Genomic DNA, 22,092 nt, shown 5'->3' with positions numbered 1-22,092 from the left:
ATGCCAGGGCAGTATAACTACCCCACAAGTGACCCCATTTTGGAAAGAAGACACCCCAAGGTATTCCGTGAGGGGCATGGCGAGTTCCTAGAATTTTTTATTTTTTGTCACAAGTTAGTGGAAAATGCTTATTTTTTTTTTTATTTTTTTTTTCATACAAAGTCTCATATTCCACTAACTTGTGACAAAAAATAAAAAGTTCCATGAACTCACTATGCCCATCAGCGAATACCTTGGGGTCTCTTCTTTCCAAAATGGGGTCACTTGTGGGGTAGTTATACTGCCCTGGCATTCTAGGGGCCCAAATGTGTGGTAAGGAGTTTGAAATCAAATTCTGTAAAAAATGACCTGTGAAATCCGAAAGGTGCTCTTTTGAATATGGGCCCCTTTGCCCACCTAGGCTGCAAAAAAGTGTCACACATCTGGTATCTCCGTAATCGGGAGAAGTTGGGGAATGTGTTTTGGGGTGTCATTTTACATATACCCATGCTGGGTGAGAGAAATATCTTGGCAAAAGACAACTTTTCCCATTTTTTTATACAAAGTTGGCATTTGACCAAGATATTTATCTCACCCAGCATGGGTATATGTAAAAAGACACCCCAAAACACATTCCTCAACTTCTCCTGAATACAGAGATACCAGATGTGTGACACTTTTTTGCAGCCTAGGTGGGCAAAGGGGCCCACATTCCAAAGAGCACCTTTCGGATTTCACAGGTCATTTACCTACTTACCACACATTTGGGCCCCTAGAATGCCAGGGCAGTATAACTACCCCACAAGTGACCCCATTTTGGAAAGAAGAGACCCCAAGGTATTCGCTGATGGGCATAGTGAGTTCATGGAAGTTTTTATTTTTTGTCACAAGTTTGTGGAATATGAGACTTTGTATGAAAAAAAAAATAAAAAAAAAAATCATCATTTTCCACTAACTTGTGACAAAAAATAAAAAATTCTAGGAACTCGCCATGCCCCTCACGGAATACCTTGGGGTGTCTTCTTTCCAAAATGGGGTCACTTGTGGGGTAGTTATACTGCCCTGGTATTCTAGGGGCCCAAATGTGTGGTAAGGAGTTTGAAATCAAATTCAGGAAAAAATGAGGAGTGAAATCCGAAAGGTGCTCTTTGGAATATGGGCCCCTTTGCCCACCTAGGCTGCAAAAAAGTGTCACACATCTGGTATCCCCGTACTCAGGAGAAGTGTGAGGAATGTGTTTTTGGGTGTCTTTTTACATATACCCATGCTGGGTGAGATAAATATCTTGGTCAAATGACAACTTTGTATAAAAAAATGGGAAAAGTTGTCTTTTGCCAAGATATTTCTCTCACCCAGCATGGGTATATATAAAATGACACCCCAAAACACATTCCCCACCTTCTCCTGAGTACGGAGATACCAGATGTGTGACACTTTTTTGCAGCCTAGGTGGGCAAAGGGGCCCATATTCCAAAGAGCACCTTTCGGATTTCACAGGTCATTTTTTACAGAATTTGATTTCAAACTCCTTACCACACATTTGGGCCCCTAGAATGCCAGGGCAGTATAACTACCCCACAAGTGACCCCATTTTGGAAAGAAGAGACCCCAAGGTATTCGCTGATGGGCATAGTGAGTTCATAGAACTTTTTATTTTTTGTCACAAGTTAGTGGAATATGAGACTTTGTAAGAAAAAAAAAAAAATCATAATTTTCCGCTAACTTGTGACAAAAAATAAAAAGTTCTATGAACTCACTATGCCCATCAGCGAATACCTTAGGGTGTGTACTTTCAGAAATGGGGTCATTTGTGGGGTGTTTGTACTGTCTGGGCATTGTAGAACCTCAGGAAACATGACAGGTGCTCAGAAAGTCAGAGCTGCTTCAAAAAGCGGAAATTCACATTTTTGTACCATAGTTTGTAAACGCTATAACTTTTACCCAAACCATTTTTTTTTTACCCAAACATTTTTTTTTAATCAAAGACATGTAGAACTATAAATTTAGAGCAAAATTTCTATATGGATGTCGTTTTTTTTGCAAAATTTTACAACTGAAAGTGAAAAATGTCATTTTTTTGCAAAAAAATCGTTAAATTTCGATTAATAACAAAAAAAGTAAAAATGTCAGCAGCAATGAAATACCACCAAATGAAAGCTCTATTAGTGAGAAGAAAAGGAGGTAAAATTCATTTGGGTGGTAAGTTGCATGACCGAGCAATAAACGGTGAAAGTAGTGTAGGTCAGAAGTGTAAAAAGTGGCCTGGTCTTTCAGGGTGTTTAAGCACTGGGGGCTGAAGTGGTTAAACAGGGAGCAGACAGACGTCGCAAACCCACCCCGGGCTTCCATGTGGGAGACAAGGTGTGGCTGTCCACCAGGAACCTCAGATTGAAGGTCCCCTCCAAAAAGTTGGCCCAAAGATACATGGGTCCGTTTCGGGTCACCGAACAAATCAACGAGGTCACGTTCCGGCTCGACCTTCCGGACTCCATTAGGGTGCACCCTGTCTTCCATTGCTCACTCCTCAAGCCATACGTGGAGAACACCTTCACAGGCCGCCACTCGCCCCCTCCACCACCCGTGAGGGTACAGGGTGAAGAAGAATACGTTGTCGCAAAGATCCTCGACTCCAGGATCCACCGGGGAAGACTACAATACCTAATTGGGTGGGAGGGTTACCCTCCCGAGGATAACTCCTGGGAGCCAGAAGAAAATGTCCACGCCCCCAGACTGGTAAAAGAGTTCCACCAACGGCACCCCGGTAAGCCTGCCCCTGCGGTGCCCGGAGGTCACCTTGGAAGGGGGGGGAGTACTGTCAGGATTCGAACCCGTGACCAGCCACATCCCAGGCGGTAGCCCTGCTTACTAGGCTACCGTCCTCTCTGGACATTACTCCCTGAAACCTATTATGTAACCTCAGTCTTGCCAAGCCTTGCTCATCACCCTTGATTCCCCACACCTGGTACTTCCCTATATAAGTCCAGCCCCTTGCACTCTAGCTTGCTGATTATTGAGCTCCTGAGCCTTGATCAAGCTTCTCCTCATCTGCTGCTCTTGCTACAACTGGAAGTCCACTGCTGACCAGGAATTGCCTACCGACTACTCTTCTGCTTGTCCCTACCTACTGAACTGCTACCACCGTTGCCATCCGGATTGTCTGACTACCCTTACTGCCGCCTGTTCTGACCCACCGCCTGCCTACCGACTACTCTTCTGCTTGTCCCTACCTACTGAACTGCTACCACCGTTGCCATCCGGATTGTCTGACCACGCTTACTGCCGCCTGCCCTGACCCACCGCCTGCCTACCGACTACGCCTCTGCCAGACTTCCTGCACCTACTACCTGCCTGCGGTCCTTGCCACTGGGCTCCACTCCTACCTCCAGCCAGCGGTCCTCTGACTCAGGTGAGCCTGTAGGACTGTTACATCCAGTCAGCCACACACCTTCACCACCAACTTCAGCACAGCCCGGGGTAAACGTCAGCAGGCCATTCTGAAACTCATATGTTTGGGGGACAGGCCCCACACCGCACAGGAGTTGTGGCGGGGTATAGAACAACAGACCGATGAGTGGTTGCTGCCGGTGAGCCTCAAGCCCGGCCTGGTGGTGTGCGAAAATGGGCGAAATCTCGTTGCAGCTCTGGGACTAGCCGGTTTGACGCACATCCCTTGCCTGGCGCATGTGCTGAATTTGGTGGTGCAGAAGTTCATTCGCAACTACCCCGACATGTCAGAGCTGCTGCATAAAGTGCGGGCCGTCTGTTCGCGCTTCCGGCGTTCACACCCTGCCGCTGCTCGCCTGTCTGCGCTACAGCGTAACTTCGGCCTTCCCGCTCACCGCCTTATATGCGACGTACCCACCAGGTGGAACTCCACCTTGCATATGCTGGACAGACTGTGCGAGCAGCAGCAGGCCATAGTGGAGTTTCAGCTGCAGCACGCACGGGTCAGTCGCACTGCGGATCAGACACACTTCACCACCAATGACTGGGCCTCCATGCGAGACCTGTGTGCCCTGTTGCGCTGTTTCGAGTACTCCACCAACATGGCCAGTGGCGATGACGCCGTTATCAGCGTTACAATACCACTTCTATGTCTCCTTGAGAAAACACTTAGGGCGATGATGGAAGAGGAGGTGGCCCAGGAGGAAGAGGAGGAAGAGGGGTCATTTTTAGCACTTTCAGGCCAGTCTCTTCAAAGTGACTCAGAGGGAGGTTTTTTGCAACACCAGAGGCCAGGTACAAATGTGGCCAGACAGGGCCCACTACTGGAGGACGAGGAGGACGAGGATGAGGAGGAGGTGGAGGAGGATGAGGATGAAGCATGTTCACAGCAGGGTGGCACCCAAAGCAGCTCGGGCCCATCACTGGTGCGTGGCTGGGGGGAAACACAGGACGATGACGATACGCCTCCCACAGAGGACAGCTTGTCCTTACCTCTGGGCAGCCTGGCACACATGAGCGACTACATGCTGCAGTGCCTGCGCAACGACAGCAGAGTTGCCCACATTTTAACGTGTGCGGACTACTGGGTTGCCACCTTGCTGGATCCCCGGTACAAAGACAATGTGCCCACCTTACTTCCTACACTGGAGCGTGATAGGAAGATGCGCGAGTACAAACGCACGTTGGTAGACGCGCTACTGAGAGCATTCCCAAATGTCACAGGGGAACAAGTGGAAGCCCAAGGCGAAGGCAGAGGAGGAGCAAGAGGTCGCCAACGCAGCTGTGTCACGGCCAGCTCCTCTGAGGGCAGGGTTAGCATGGCAGAGATGTGGAAAAGTTTTGTCACCACGCCACAGCTAAGTGCACCACCACCTGATACGGAACGTGTTAGCAGGAGGCAACATTTCACTAACATGGTGGAACAGTACCTGTGCACACCCCTCCACGTACTGACTGATGGTTCGGCCCCATTCAACTTCTGGGTCTCCAAATTGTCCACGTGGCCAGAGCTAGCCTTTTATGCCTTGGAGGTGCTGGCCTGCCCGGCGGCCAGCGTTTTGTCTGAACGTGTATTCAGCACGGCAGGGGGCGTCATTACAGACAAACGCAGCCGCCTGTCTACAGCCATTGTGGACAAGCTGACGTTCATAAAAATGAACCAGGCATGGATCCCACAGGACCTGTCCATCCCTTGTGCAGATTAGATATTAACTACCTCCCCTTAACAATATATTATTCTACTCCAGGGCACTTCCTCATTCAATACTATTTTTAATTTCATTTTACCATTATATTGCGGGGCAACCCAAAGTTGAATGAACCTCTCCTCTGTCTGGGTGCCGGGGCCTAAATGTGTGACAGTGGCCTGTTCCAGTGGTGGGTGATGTGAAGCCTGATTCTCTGCTATGACATGAAGACTTATTCTGTGCTGACATGAAGCCAGATTCTCTGTTACGCGACCTCTCTCCTCTGCCTGGGTGCCTGGGCCTAAATATGTGACAGTGGCCTGTTCCAGTGGTGGGTGACGTGAAGCCTGATTCTCTGCTATGACATGAACACAGATTCTGTGCTGACATCAGGCCAGATTCTCTGTTACGGGACCTCTCTCCTCTGCCTGGGTGCCTGGGCCTAAATGTGTGACAGTGGCCTGTTCCAGTGGTGGGTGACGTGAAGCCTGATTCTCTGCTATGACATGAATACAGATTCTGCGCTGACATAAGGCCAGATTCTCTGTTACGGGACCGCTCTCCTCTGTCTGGGTGCCGGGGCCTAAATGTGTGACAGTGGCCTGTTCCAGTGGTGGGTGACGTGAAGCCTGATTCTCTGCTATGACATGAAGACAGATTCTGCGCTGACATAAGGCCAGATTCTCTGTTAAGGGACCTCTCTCCTCTGCCTGGGTACCTGGGCCTAAATGTGTGACAGTGGCCTGTTCCAGTGGTGGGTGACGTGAAGCCTGATTCTCTGCTATGACATGAATACAGATTCTGCGCTGACATAAGGCCAGATTCTCTGTTACGGGACCTCTCTCCTCTGCCTGGGTGCCTGGGCCTAAATATGTGACAGTGGCCTGTTCCAGTGGTGGGTGACGTGAAGCCTGATTCTCTGCTATGACATGAATACAGATTCTGCGCTGACATAAGGCCAGATTCTCTGTTACGGGACCTCTCTCCTCTGTCTGGGTGCCGGGGCCTAAATATGTGACAGTGGCTTGTTCCAGTGGTGGGTAACGTGAAGCCTGATTCTCTGCTATGACATGAAGACAGATTCTGTGCTGACATAAGGCCAGATTCTCTGTTACGGGACCTCTCTCCTCTGACTGGGTGCCTGGGCCTAAATGTGTGACAGTGGCCTGTTCCAGTGGTGGGTGACGTGAAGCCTGATTCTCTGCTATGACATGAAGACAGATTCTGTGCTGACATCAGGCCAGATTCTCTGTTACGGGACCTCTCTCCTCTGCCTGCGTGCCTGGGCCTAAATGTGTGACAGTGGCCTGTTCCAGTGGTGGGTGACGTGAAGCCTGATTCTCTGCTATGACATGAATACAGATTCTGCGCTGACATAAGGCCAGATTCTCTGTTACGGGACCGCTCTCCTCTGTCTGGGTGCCGGGGCCTAAATGTGTGACAGTGGCCTGTTCCAGTGGTGGGTGACGTGAAGCCTGATTCTCTGCTATGACATGAAGACTGATTCTGCGCTGACATAAGGCCAGATTCTCTGTTACGGGACCTCTCTCCTCTGCCTGGGTGCCTGGGCCTAAATGTGTGACAGTGGCCTGTTCCAGTGGTGGGTGACATGAAGCCTGATTCTCTGCTATGACATGAAAACAGATTCTGTGCTGACATCAAGCCAGATTCTCTGTTACGGGACCTCTCTCCTCTGACTGGGTGCCTGGGCCTAAATGTGTGACAGTGGCCTGTTCCAGTGGTGGGTGACGTGAAGCTTGATTCTCTGCTATGACATGAAGACAGATTCTGCGCTGACATAAGGCCAGATTCTCTGTTACGGGACCGCTCTCCTCTGTCTGGGTGCCGGGGCCTAAATGTGTGACAGTGGCCTGTTCCAGTGGTGGGTGACGTGAAGCCTGATTCTCTGCTATGACATGAAGACAGATTCTGTGCTGACATGAAGCCAGATTCTCTGCTATGGCATGAAAAGACTGATTCTGTGCTGACATGAAGCCAGATTCTTTGCTATGGGATGAAGAGACTGATTCTCTGCTGACGTGAAACCAGATTCTCTGCTATGGGACCTCTGTCCAATTGATATTGGGTAATTTCTTTTATTTTTTTATTTTAATTCATTTCCCTATCCACATTTGTTTGCAGGGGATTTACCTACATGTTGCTGCCTTTTGCAGCCCTCTAGCTCTTTCCTGGGCTGTTTTACAGCCTTTTTAGTGCCGAAAAGTTCGGGTCCCCATTGACTTCAATGGGGTTCGGGTTCGGGACGAAGTTCGGATCGGGTTCGGATCCCGAACCCGAACATTTCCGGGAAGTTCGGCTGAACTTCTCGAACCCGAACATCCAGGTGTTCGCTCAACTCTAGTTAAAAACATTAAACATCTGTAATCCTGAACAGAACGTAATATTACAAATTTTCCAAACATGTTAACATTGCTTTGTGATTATGGTTACCGACATGCAGCCAATTATTTTCTTGTTTCAGAAAAGCAGGAAAGCGGCCACCCTTGGTATATATATAACACTATGACTTCTACGATAGTTTGTACAATTTGATTGTGGAAAGAAACAAGACAATATTTTATTTCCTGTATTTTCAATAATTTCTGTGTATTTGAAATAAAGCAGTGTACACTACACCTTATAAGTTCTAATGAAATATCTAAATAGGATATTTTACCAGCGCGATAAACAGATGTATACATTTATTAAAGGCTAATGTTACAAACAGTTTTAAACTGAGCACACATATTGTAACGGTCACGTACACACACACACACAGGGGGGAGGATAGTGACCTGTGGCCAGCAGGCTGCCTGTATTTATAGTGGGGAGTGAGGGTCATGTGACGTGGCCAGCGTCACATGACCGACAGACCGACCAGTCGAGCACCGAGTGATCAGCTCAGCGCTCAAGGCAGACCTAGGAGCAGGGAGCCTCCCAGCTAGCAAAGCCGCCCTGGGAACGAGGTCCAACACAGATCCTCGCTCCCGAAGCTAAGCAGCAGGTCTGCGGCTGATGGGAGACCGAGTGCGCCTTCGGCACCCTGTTACACATATCATGAATATTTTTTATATCTAATAAGTTATTTTTGACTATGCCTTTCAATGTGAATTTATATTTTTGGAAAAGAATCAAAATCCAATGTAAATTATGCCATACAGTGAGAGAATATCATGTTAATATTGTCATCGCTCTCTACTTTCAACACTCAGTTTTGCTACAAAAGAACATGGGAAGCATACCATTTTTAGTCACATTAAACATTTAGTCCCAGCACTAATAAAGTATAGCTATTTTATAAATTGTCATGCTTTGGTATCATAAATGATCTCTTAAGGATTAATAGTTGTTAAAAGCAGGTTGTGCTAAAACAATAGAGATTGATTCTAACAACTTCCTGTATTGGTTCTATAAAAAGGGAACACATATGAACAAAAGGAAAGTGGCTAAAGGACCCCCTTCCCCCAGAAAGTGAAGGAGAGTGCATAGTCAAGCACAGCAACCCGCCATTCAGCACCATGACACCCACCTGACAGCAGAGCCATCAAGCACCCCTATATATGCTGGAGGTTGAAGGGCAGAGATTAGCATTTGACATAGGTGGCATCAACAGGTCGCAATCAATGGGGCAGCTGCACTCTGGAAAATGTATACACATTGTCCTGGTGGCCAGGGACACATCAGAGCCATGTAAAAAGAGAAATTCAATAATCAAAAGAATGGAAGGAGGGAGGAACTACACTGGTAGTAATCATTCCTTCCACATTCAATTTGCATCAGCCTGTGTAATCAGGTCAGTGCAAATGAGTGCCAATGAACATATCATCCAACGACGTTCGCTCTGCCCGAACACAGTCTTGAGTCTCTGCTTGGCTTTTGACCAGGCTATGGAGCAACCAATCCTAATACGATGCTGAAGCACTTCTGTATTTTAGGGTACTTTCCAGGAAAATACCATATTTTTCACTTTAGAAGACTCAAAAGTGTGGGAAAATGGCAGCGCATCTCATAAAGCTGCTACTGCCTGCCGTACTCACTGCTCACTTGTCTTTTCCAGGCCTGCGCTGTACTGTCCTGACTGCCTACAGCATTACAGTGCAATGCGGGCCCGGAGGAGACTGCAGGACCTGCAGTGTGGTGTCAGAGCAGTAGAAATAAGTTAATTTATTTATATTAGCTCTGATGGAAGTCTGATATGAGGTCTGATCAGGGTCTGACATAGATATCTGATGGGGACTAATATGAGGTTTGATATTGCGGTCTGATCTGAGGTTTGATATTGGGGTCTGATCTATGGTTTTATATGGGGGTCTGATCTGAGGTTTGATATGGGGTCTGATCTGAGGTCTGATATGGGGGTCTGATCTGAGGATCTAATATGGGGGTCTGATCTGAGGACATTCATCATATCACCTATGCAAAGCTAGGTGTTGTCATTCAGTCTGCACCTTGTAAGCCCGGGCAAATGGAGCCACACCGGGGAGGAACTGCTCCATGTCATCAATAAAGAAATCGAATAGTAGCTGTCTTTTCTAGCCAACTGGAGATAGGAACCATGGTTACTGATAATGTGAAGCACATTTTGTCTGCGCTGCATCAGGGAGGGCTGACGGGCTGTCACTCGGTTCCTCAAGTCTTTCACTGGACTACCGTGCAAAACTTGCCCTCCTTGAGCTGCAAAGGCAAAATGCTCTTCTCCAACATTGCTTGATATGCAAAGTTTCCACTGCGACACAGTGAATGGTATATGGTCTTGGAAAACAGGTATTTTACTCCCAGCGTGTTCTGCTGGGCTGATTTGCCAGGTGGGGTCAAACACCGGACTGGATTTTAAGTGCCGGTCCGGGTTTTAACAACACCTAGCTGTCCTTAAAAGACAGCTGGGCTCAGCAGCAAAGTGTGTGTCCTGGGATCTGAGGCTTGTGCCGTGCTGGAGGGCTGAGACCCGTGTTTAGGGGAAACAGGCCCCCTAAAAGCCTGCTATGGACTGCTGGAGATAGAACTGCTAACAATGTGATTTTTGCTATGTGGACTTTCCATTGTGTGTGAACTAACACCAAGACTGCAAAGTGACGTTTTGTTTTTGCCTTATGTGTGAATAAATACAGAAATTTAATTTAAGAACTGGTAATTTGCCTCTGCACTGCGTCCGCATACCCTGTCTACCAAAGCGACTCCCCACACCACATATTGGAACTCCACGTTCCATATGTTAGACCGCCTGTACAAGAAGATGAAGGCGGTCAAAGATTTCTTAATGCAGCAGCCGGAGGTTTACTCCCTGGTGTAATTTGCATCTTAGCCAGTGGCAGCTGTCATTCCACTCCTTCACATCCTGGAGGGGATGCTGAAAAATACTATTGGCGAGGGGACATCTCATGGCCACCTGAGCCCTGAGGAAGATGAACTGTCAGAGGAGAAGGAGGACGAGGAGGAGTACATAAACGCCCAGGAATTTTATACATACCTAGGTGGTTTAGCTGCCCAAGAGACAGGAGAGAAGCAGGAAGCGCATGAAGAGCTGGAGGATGATGGTGAATGACTGTGGCAGTATGCAGTGGAGATGGAGGCAGGGAGACCCACTGAGTCACATGCACAAATGGGGCAGATGCATGCTATCATCTTTGAGTAGCGACAGCCACAGGGTTCGGCAGAGGGATGACTACTGGCTATCCACATTGATAGAGTTCACACCAGCGCTGACATATAGAGTTATAATTATGGTCAAGGGTAATATATGTCGTTCACAGCCCACTGGGTAAATGTCGTTCCGGACCAGGCACACCAGCAACTTGGCCAGGTAATGGCAATGTTGCCTCCGCGTTGTAATCATGGGATTTCTGCGCCAATGTCCTCCTCTACCTCCTCATCCTCCACCTTGTTCTCACCCTCCCCTCTATGCCCAGTTCACAGTGGTCCTCCAGCATATCACTTCTGCAAAGCTAGGCGTTATCATGTGGTTCTGCACCTGGTCAGCCTTGGTGAACGGAGCCACACATTACACACTACTGTTTAAGTTCAAAGCCTTCACACTGACATTTAGCCAGCAAATGAGATGAATTTGATTAGGCAGAGTGGCCTGGCTATACATGATTTATTGTGATTTGTGACAAACTACTGCATGTGTAATATTAGTATACAGCTTCAAGTACAAGCCTATACACACTTCAACAATGAAATTGCAACACCAAGAAGGAATTATAGTAGAATCACCGAAATCACAGGATTGATAGAAGGCAAACAGAATATTCAAAACATCTTGATTTATTCATTATCGAGTATGAGTGTCACATGTACAAATACATGCACTTACACATCTTGGCATGCTATCAATGAGGTTATTAATGGTTGTCTGAGGAATGTTGTATCATGCTCAATGCATTTGGCCATGCAAATCATCAAGATAGGCTGCTGGAAGCTACCTTTTGCAATTGCCGACTAATGATGTGCCAGATGTGTTTGATGGAAGACAATTCTACAGTTAAATTAGGTGGTACATATGGGTGTGATTGCTCCCCCTCCCATCGGTTGCTTCATGCACATGGAGGTGACTAGGAGCAGCACACCACATGTGCGGCGTCTGCGCTCCTGAAGCCCAACGGCTTAGGTAGGTTTAGCGTAGGATCCACCTGACCTGAGACCTGACCTGACCTGAGACCACCTTGGTGCTTGGTAGGCGGGCACAGATGTGTTTTGATCAAAATATATTGTCTAAGTGTCTCAGATTTCATCATATCAGCATGAGGACTTTGTCCATATATAATGCTTGCATCTACTTTACTAAGTGCATTATTTATCTTATTTCTGTGATTTTCTAAAATTCTACAGTTGCTGCAGGCTATGGTGGCGTACTTAGGCTACACAGGCTATTCACAGCGCAACAAACAACATGTGGCCTGGCGCTGTCCTGTTGAGAAATGGTTGCAAAAATTAGCAGAAATGGCCGTATCACCGGTTTCATGACCAAACCAATGTAACGCTGAGCTGTTAGTGTATCTGAAATGAAGATTAGAGGGGTCTGGCTACTGTACATTATGACACTTTACACCATAATCCCAGGAGTAGGACTGGTGTGATGTTCCCTCTTCATGGCATTGCCCATATGGTCTCCAGACTAATCTTTGGCTATCATTGCATCTGAGACAAAAGCAGGACTCATAACTGAAGAGAATAGACCTCCATTCCAGCCTTCATTGCTGGCTTCCTGTACACCATGATAGCCTTTAACTGGACGTCTGGCTTGTAGCTCAATGTTGTGCAAACTATTTCTGATGATTTATGTCGACACTGTTTGCTGCCCCAGGCTTCGTATGTGACGTCCAATTTCACTTGCAGTACAGAATGGATCACTACACACCATTCTTCTAATCAGACGATCTGTTCATGCAGAGGTTTACCTCTGTGCACCTCTTGCTATTATTGCAGTTCACCATTGTTCTCCCAACCACTGGGACATGCAACGTTAAACAATGCTGATCTCTTTGCCTGGAGAAGTAGCTATCTGCCGGATAAAACTAAGTGTCAAACTAAGGTCTCTCAGTTCAAGGAGTGCAACATATGGTGATAACTGGCACGTTGACGAACAGGAGGCATTGCACAATCATCCCCCATAACTTGATCCAAATTTTGATGTTTCATTTGGCTATAAATCTTTGCTTTGCATGCCACTGATTGGAGCTAGGTGCTTGAAAATCTGATCATCTGCAGATCCGAGCGACACTTGCTACTTCCTCAATTTGCATAACCTTATGGCTTGTACTACAAAGTATTGCAATTTTAATGTTGAGGAATGTAGACAGATCACAGAACATTATAGTTAAACAGATATACGTACCATAAATTAACCACTTGCCTACCACCTAATGACTTCATACGTCAGGGCAGTAGACTGTTAAATGTAAACTGATTTATAAAAGCATCAAGTTACACTATGATCTGCTAGCTTTCCCTGGTTCTGCATATTGCTGTGATCGTGCTGTTACTAAACAGCTGCGGTCACAGTGAAGACTCGGGAGATGAATCAAATTGTTCTGCGGGCATATGATCACTGTGAAAGCCTCTTTAAAATATTGATAAATAGGGGGGCTCACACTAGTGCGTATTGGATTTCGGAGGGTTCATTGGATATTTGGGTCACCCAATCCCAATCTGCCAAAAATAAATATGTTTCATGATTCATTACTATTCATAATCCATTATTCCACATGATTAAACAGTCTATAAAATATAATTCTCCAAACACAATTCATATAAGAAAAGAGTATCAGATCCTTTATATTGAGTTTTGGTGAAAGGATATCAGATCCTTTATGTTGTGTTTTGGTTGTGTTTTGTTTGTGTTTTCAATGAAATATATACACTCACCTAAAGAATTATTAGGAACACCATACTAATACGGTGTTGGACCCCCTTTTGCCTTCAGAACTGCCTTAACCGCCTCACGTCCGCCCATAGGATATAAACGTCCTATGGGTGGACGTCTATTTCTGACAGCACGTTTTAAAACGTCCTGTCAGAAATAGCAGCTGCACGCTAATCGTGCAGCTGCTGATCGGGTTGCCCGCTGTCAGTGACAGCAGGGCAACCCTAAGACAAGGCAGGGACAGTGCCCAGGTGTCCCTGCCTTCACGATCGCTGCAGACACAGCGCTCACCGAGCGCTGTGTCTGCAGAGCAGGAAGCGCTGTGCGCTTCCTGTTCCGGCCCGGCGGTCATGTGACCGCCGGGACCGGAGAGTGCAGGGGCTGTGTGAGGTCTCTCAGAGACCTCGATCAGCCCTGCTGTGAGGCTGTACAGCGCTGGATTGCTGCTGTACAGCCTCTATAGGGGTGCATTTGTCCTGTAACTGGGGCTACTATGTCAGCCCCAGTTACAGGAGAAATCAACTGTGAAAAAAAAAAGAAAAAGTGAAGCAAATGTCCCCCAGAGGTCTTGTATGACCTTATGGGGGACGAAAAGTGTAAAAAAAAATAAAAAAAATAAAGGGTTGAAAAAATCAAATAAAATAAAGTTTCACATGTAAAAAAAAAAAAAGTTCCCAAGTTAGGAATAAAAAAAAAAAATTAAAAATAGAAAAAATAAAGTAAAATAGACATATTTAGTATTGCCGCGTCCGTAAAAACCAGCTCTATAAAAATATCACATGACCTAACCCCTCGGATGAACACCGTAAAAAATAAATAAAAAAAACTGTGTCAAAACAAGCAATTTTTGTCACCTTGCATCACAAAAGGTGCAACACCAAGTGATCAAAAACGCGTATGTCCCACAAAATGGTACCAATAAAACCGTCACCTCATCCCGCAAAAAATGAGCCCCTACATAAGAAAATCTCTCAAAAAATAAAAAAACTATAGCTCTTACAACATGGAGACACTAAAACATCATTTTTTTGGTTTCAAAAATGCTATTATTGTGTTAAAGTGAAACAAATAAAAAAAAGTATACATATTAGGTATTGCCGCGTCCGTAAAAACCAGCTCTATAAAAATATCACATGAGCTAACCCCTCGGGTGAACACCGTAAAAAAAAAAAAAAAAAAACTGTGTCAAAACAAGCAATTTTTGTCACCTTGCATCACAAAAGGTGCAACACCAAGTGATCAAAAACGCGTATGTCCCACAAAATGGTACCAATAAAACCGTCGCCTCATCCCGCAAAAAATGAGCCCCTACATAAGAAAATCTCTCAAAAAATAAAAAAACTATAGCTCTCAGAACATGGACACATTAAAACATAATTTTTTGGTTTCAAAAATGCTATTATTGTGTAAAACTTTAATAAATGAGAAAAAGTATACATATTAGGTATCGCCACGTCCGTAACAATCTGCTCTATAAAAATGTCACTTGACTGAACCCCTAAGGTGAACGCTGTAAAAATAAATAAATAGAAACTGTGCTAAAACAACCAATTTTTTGGTCACCTTGCCCCATAAAGTGTTATATTGAATGATCAAAAAATCATATGTACCCAAAAATAGTACTAATAAAACTGGCACCTTATCCCCTAGTTTCCAAAATGGGGTCACTTCTTGGGAGTTTCTACTGTAAGGGTGCATCAGGGGGCTTCAAATGGGACATGGCATCTAAAAACCATGTGGAGTTCCTTTCCTTCTGCGCCCTGCCGTGTGCCCATACAGCAGTTTACGACCACATGTGGGGTGTTTCTGTAAACCGCAGAATCTGGGTAATAAATATTGAGTTTTGTTTGGCTGTTAACCATCGATGTGTTAGAGAAAAAAATTTATTAAAATGGAAAATCTGCCAAAAAAGTGAAATGTTAAAAATTTGATCTCCATTTTCCTTTAATTCTTGTGGAACGCCTAAAGGGTTAACAAAGTTTGTAAAATCGGTTTTGAATACCTTGAGGGGTGTAGTTTCTACAATGGGGTCATTTATGGGGGTATCCACTATGTAGGCCCCACAAAGTGACTTCAGACCTGAACTGGTCCTTATAAAGTGGGTTTTGGCAATTTTCTTAAAAATTTGAAGAATTGCTTCTAAACTTCTAAGCCTTCTAACGTCCTAAAAAAATAAAATGACATTTCCAAAATGATGCTAACATAAAGTAGACATATGGGGAATGTTAAATAATAAATATTTTATGAGGTATCACTTTCTGTTTTAAAAGCAGAGAAATTGAAATTTAGAAAATTGCGATTTTTTTAAATTTTTGGGTAAATTTGGGATTTTTTCATAAATAAAGGTGAAATATTTTGACTCAAATTTATGACTATCATGAAGTACAATGTGTCACGAGAAAACAATCTCTGAATGACTTGGATAAATAAAGGCGTTCCAAAGTTATTACCACATAAAGTGAGATATGTCCGTTTTGCAAAATTTGGCCTGGTCAGGAAGGGGGCAAAGGGCCCAGATGGGAAGTGGTTAATTCTACGTGGCATTGATTCAACAAGGTGCTGATAGCATTCTTTAGAAATGTTGGCCCATATTGATAGGATAGCATCTTGCAGTTGATGGAGATTTGAGGGATGCACATCCAGGGCACGAAGCTCCCGTTCCACCACATCCCAAAGATGCTCTATTGGGTTGAGATCTGGTGACTGTGGGGGCCATTTTAGTACAGTGAATTCATTGTCATGTTCAAGAAACCAATTTGAAATGATTCGAGCTTTGTGACATGGTGCATTATCCTGCTGGAAGTAGCCATCAGAGGATGGATACATGTTCTCATTCTGTTTACGCCAAATTCGGACTCTACCATTTGAATGTCTCAACAGAAATCGAGACTCATCAGACCAGGCAACATTTTTCCAGTCTTCAACAGTCCAATTTTAGTGAGCTCGTGCAAATTGTAGCCTCTTTTTCCTATTTGTAGTGGAGATGAGTGGTACCCGGTGGGGTCTTCTGCTGTTGTAGCCCATCCGCCTCAAGGTTGTGCGTGTTGTGGCTTTACAAATGCTTTGCTGCATACCTCGGTTGTAACGAGTGGTTATTTCAGTCAACGTTGCTCTTCTATCAGCTTGAATCAGTCGGCCCATTCTCCTCTGACCTCTAGCATCCACAAGGCATTTTTGCCCACAGGACTGCCGCATACTGGATGTTTTTCCCTTTTCACACCATTCTTTGTAAACCCTAGAAATGGTTGTGCGTGAAAATCCCAGTAACTGAGCAGATTGTGAAATACTCAGACCGGCCCGTCTGGCACCAACAACCATGCCACGCTCAAAATTGCTTAAATCACCTTTCTTTCCCATTCTGACATTCAGTTTGGAGTTCAGGAGATTGTCTTGACCAGGACCACACCCCTAAATGCATTGAAGCAACTGCCATGTGATTGGTTGACTAGATAATTGCATTAATGAGAAATAGAACAGGTGTTCCTAATAATTCTTTAGGTGAGTGTGTATATATATATATATATATATATATATATATATACACAGCAGATGAAAAAAGAAATATAATAAATGAAAATGTCCCAAAAGTTCATTCAAAAAATAAAAATTCCCATAGACATGATCGATACTTGATCTTTGTAAACATGACTAGTAATAGATCTCCTGTCACGGCGGGGAGTGGGGGAAATCCACTACCGTGCGGTATCAAAGGGTAAAGGGGATAAGCCTGGCCAAAAGGAGTAATAAGGGAGCAGGTCACCTCCTACCGTGTCCCTAATCCTCTCCCTGACTCCTCACTGTATGAGCGGACCCCGATGGTAGGACGACTCATACTCAGGATTCCTAGAAACCCTAAGTCGCCCTGGTAATCCCTCACTTAGGAGCAGGGGAGAGACAACCTGTTCATCCCAGTTACGTAGTCTCTATCTGAGGCCAGGCTGCAAGGATAGGGGAACAAATACAGCTATAAGGAGATGGCAGGTAAGTGAAACCAGTAACACACTTATCTGCCACAGACACACTGACTGGAACCCGTGCACAAGTGCTGGTGTCCACACCAACATTAAAAGGACACAGCACACACCACAACCACACAGGAACCCAGGACAGCCATAGCTGCAATAAACGTGAGACACCATAAAAACATCTATGACCACAAGGGTGGCCCTCACTGGACAGATGGAATATGAAGACCAGGAGGATAGCTCCAGCATACACCATGGCTGGAGTACCCCTCAGCTTCAGGCATCCAGCAGAGGCTAAATAGCCCAAGCAGCCACACCCACACACACATAAACCCAGTGTACAGTCGTGGCCAAAAGTTTTGAGAATGACACAAATATTAGTTTTCACAAAGTTTGCTGCTAAACCGCTTTTAGATCTTTGTTTCAGTTGTTTCTGTGATGTAGTGAAATATAATTACATGCACTTCATACGTTTCAAAGGCTTTTATCGATAATTACATGACATTTATGCAAAGAGTCAGTATTTGCAGTGTTGGCCTGTCACGGCTGAGGATGGGGAAAACCCTCAGCCGTGCGATGATCGAAGATGGTGGTCGCTGCTCGACCAGGAGGATAGATTTAGGGAGCAGGTCACCTCCTAATCGCATCCCTAATCTGATTCTGACTCCTAACTGCATGAGCCGACCTTGATGGTAGGAGGGCTCATGCTCCGGAACCTTGTAGTCTCTGCTAGCCCTCAGGACGGCCCTAAACTAGGAGCAGGGTAAGACGACCTGTTCCTTCTGGACACGGAGGAACAGGAGTCTCCCTGGCCAAGCTGCAGGGAAAAGGGGAACACAAACAGTCCTATGGATATGGCAGGTGAACAGAACTAGTTCCACCTACCTGCCACAGCCTTGCTGACTGGATCCCTGTGCTGGCAAGCTGATGTCCACACAACATTCAATGAACCCAGAAAACACACATCCACACACAGGAACCCAGATCCATAGCTGCACCAAAAGGACAAAAGGAAAATATCAACTTTATGTCTATGTGATGTTCAGTTGATATTTTCCTTTTGTCATTTTGGTGCCGCTATTGATCTCAGTTCCTGTGTGTGGATGTGTGTTTGCTGGGTTCATTGAATGTTGTGTGGACATCAGCTTGCCAGCACAGGGATCCAGTCAGCAAGGCTGTGGCAGGTAGGTGGAACTAGTTCAGTTCACCTGCCATATCCATAGGACTGTTTGTGTTCCCCTTTTCCCTGCAGCTTGGCCAGGGAGACTCCTGTTCCTCCGTGTCCAGAAGGAACAGGTCATCTTACTCTGCTCCTAGTTTAGGGCCGTCCTGAGTGCTAGCAGGGACTACAAGGTTCCGGAGCATGAGCCCTCCTACCATCAAGGTCGGCTCATGCAGCTAGGAGTCAGGGTCAGATTAGGGATGCGATTAGGAGGTGACCTGCTCCCTAAATCTGTCCTCCTGGTCGAGCAGCGACCACCATCTTCGATCATCGCACGGCTGAGGGTTTTCCCCATCCTCAGCCGTGACAGTATGACCACAAGGGTGGCCCTCACTGGCAGATGTTATATGTGACCAGGAGAGTGCCTCCAGCTTACTACAAGGCTGGAGTACCCCTCAGACATCAGGTCTTAAGTGAGGCTTTATAGGCCCAAGTAGTCACACCCACACAGACACACCCTGTGTTCAGACACACAGGGAAGGAAGTTAACCCTTCCAACACCAGGGAGTGTAGTGGAACCACATAAAGGGGAATACACACAAACTCTCATTGCCGCTGTTACCGTTGACAAAGACATGCGTGGCAAACGTGTCCTGGGAGCCAGCCAAAAGGCCGAGACACTGCCACCACATGTACAAACACCAAACGTTGCCACGGGCAGCCACAGACGAAGGGAAAATGTCAGAGTGCATACAAAACATGAAACACAGTGCACACCAGACATTCAGAAGACACACAACAAACAGGTTGCCAGGTGCACCCGCATGCACATTGCAGCAAGCTGCCTAGCACCAGCTCAGGCTGCTATACTGCGACAATACAAAACAAATTGTTGCCCGCGGCAACCACAAGTGAGGCAACACACTAGCGGCCCTCACCTGTGGTTGAACACACCCAAACCAAACCGCATGTGGTTCAAGAGTCGCGACCATGACCATGGCCGTGACACTCCCACCCCTCACAGCCCCCCCACCAAAAAAAAGGAAACTGGTGCTGGACCCAACAAGGGGATAGGAGAAGGGGAATCAGTGTCAGTACCTGCGAGTCTCCCCAGGACTGCTGCCGGACCCTGGAACAACACACAGGAACCAGGATCCGACTGCCAGCCTCTGGAACAACACACAGGAACCAGAGACCAGCAAAGAAACAGCCTGAGGAGACCGCACTGACACAGCGTCCACTCTCAATTAACGTCCCCACTCCAGTCGCTGCCAACAGACACTCCTACACAGCACACAGCCGGAACACTAACGGAATGCTGTCAACAGACGACCAGAGATGGGGACGTTAATAGAGAGTGGACGCAGTGTCAGTGCGGTCTCCTCGGGCTGTTTCTTTGCTGGTCTCTGGTTCCTGTGTGTTGTTCCAGAGGCTGGCAGTCGGATCCTGGTTCCTGTGTGTTGTTCCAGGGTCCGGCAGCAGTCTTGGGGAGACTCGCAGGTACTGACACTGATTCCCCTTCTCCTATCCCCTTGTTGGGTCCCGCACCAGTTTCCTTTTTTTTGGTGGGGGGGCTTTGAGGGGTGGGAGTGTCACGGCCATGGTCATGGTCGTGACTCTTAACCGCATGCAGTTGCCTGCGGTCTTGGTGTTGTTGTCAATCACAGGTGAGGGCTATAGTATGTTGCCTCACATGTGGTTGCCGCTGGCAACATTGTGTATGTGGCAGCAGAGCAGCCTGAGCGGTGCTAGGCAGCTTGCTGCAGTAGGCATGCGGTTGCACCTGGCAACATCTCTTTATAGGTGTGCCTTTTATCGGTGTGCACGGGGTGTTATTTGTGTTGTGTGCACTTCCCCTTTAAGTTGTTGTTTTCCCTTCCCTGGTGTTGGAAGGGTTAACTTCCTTCCTAGTGTGTGTGTGTGCACTGGGTGTGTCTGACTGTGGGTGTGACTACTTGGCCCTATAAAGCCTCAGTGGAAGGCAGTAGTCAGAGAGGGTGCTTCAGCCATGCTTGCTGGAGACATCCTCCAGCTTATTTACCATCTGCCAGTGAGGGCCACCCTGGTTGTCATACTGTCACGGCTGAGGATGGGGAAAACCCTCAGCCGTGCGGTATCAGCAGATGGAGTCGCTGCAAGGCCAGGACAGAGAATTAGGGAGCTGGTCACCTCCTACACATCCCTAACTCTGACCCTGTCTCCTATCCGTATGAGCCAACCCTGAAGGTAGGAGGGCTCATACTCCGGAACCTGATATTCCTGCTCGCCCTCAGGGTGGCCCTGGACTAGGAGCAGGGTAAGACGACCAGTTCCTCCTAGACACGGAGGAACAGGAGTCTCACTGGCCAAGCTACATAGAAAGGGGGAACATAAACAGACATATGGCAATGACAGGTAAGTGAGACAAGTACCACACTTACCTGCCACTGACACACAACCTGGAACCCACGTGCAAGTGCTGCTATCCACAACCAACATAAAGGACACAGCACACAACAGACATCACACGGGAACCCAGTAAACCATATGCTGCAATAACAGATAAACCATAAACGTTATGTCTCCCTTCCTCAGTGAATCTCCCTTCCTCAGTGAATCCCACTGAGGAAGGGAGAGTGAATCTACCCGTAACGCGTATGGTGAAACAAGTGATGTACCTGCATTGAAAAGCCTCCGATAATACTGTATGGCCATACAGAAGAAAATTGTCACTTTGAAAGAGTTTATAATGTTTTGCAAGATGGCGCAAGGTCTTTTTAAGTCTTGTGGTGAGCCCAAACAATATGCAAAAAACGCATATAGGGTATGATGCAGGAGTATATGAATCTGTGATAATGTGTGTTTTTTCATAACCACATGGTAAATCTAAAAAATAGGCCATTGAATCAAAAAAAAATTGGAAAAAGGTAATTTTTATTTTTCTCCACCTAATTTTATTCACTTTTCCCACAAAAAATCAAAATGTCCAAATTTCCCTAATATGAATACCTTAGGATGTCAAAATAAAAGTAGATAGTCACTTTGAATGTGTTTATAATCTTTAGGTACTGTACAACATCTGTACGGGCAGTATGATGCCATAAAACCAGCGTCATAAAAATAGTCCTCCAAAATCTATAATGCATTCCACTGATTTCAGGTCTTGCAGTCAGCCCAGCCAGTAGGTAAATTGCACAATTAATAACTAGAATAATGGTCGGCTCACAAGCAATCAATACAGTGTTTATTACTAACACTAAATACACATCATCACTTAAAATGAATACTTATAAAAAAAAAAGTATATGGAAGAAATGGTGTAGACAGGCACACAATATTTGCAATCACGCGGACGTTTGTAAATAAAAAAAGTAGTTTAATAATACATAGTACATAAAATATTTTGGAAAAAAAATGAAATAACATTAATGCTTATATAAATGTGTACTAGTCTGGTTTTCACTTCACTTCCCTTATTTCCCATCCTCACCCATCTCATATTAAGACTCTGGT

Source organism: Bufo bufo, chromosome 5 (genome assembly GCF_905171765.1).
Source record: "Bufo bufo chromosome 5, aBufBuf1.1, whole genome shotgun sequence".
Lineage (NCBI taxonomy): Eukaryota > Metazoa > Chordata > Amphibia > Anura > Bufonidae > Bufo > Bufo bufo.
Note: the sequence above shows the minus strand (reverse complement) of the source record.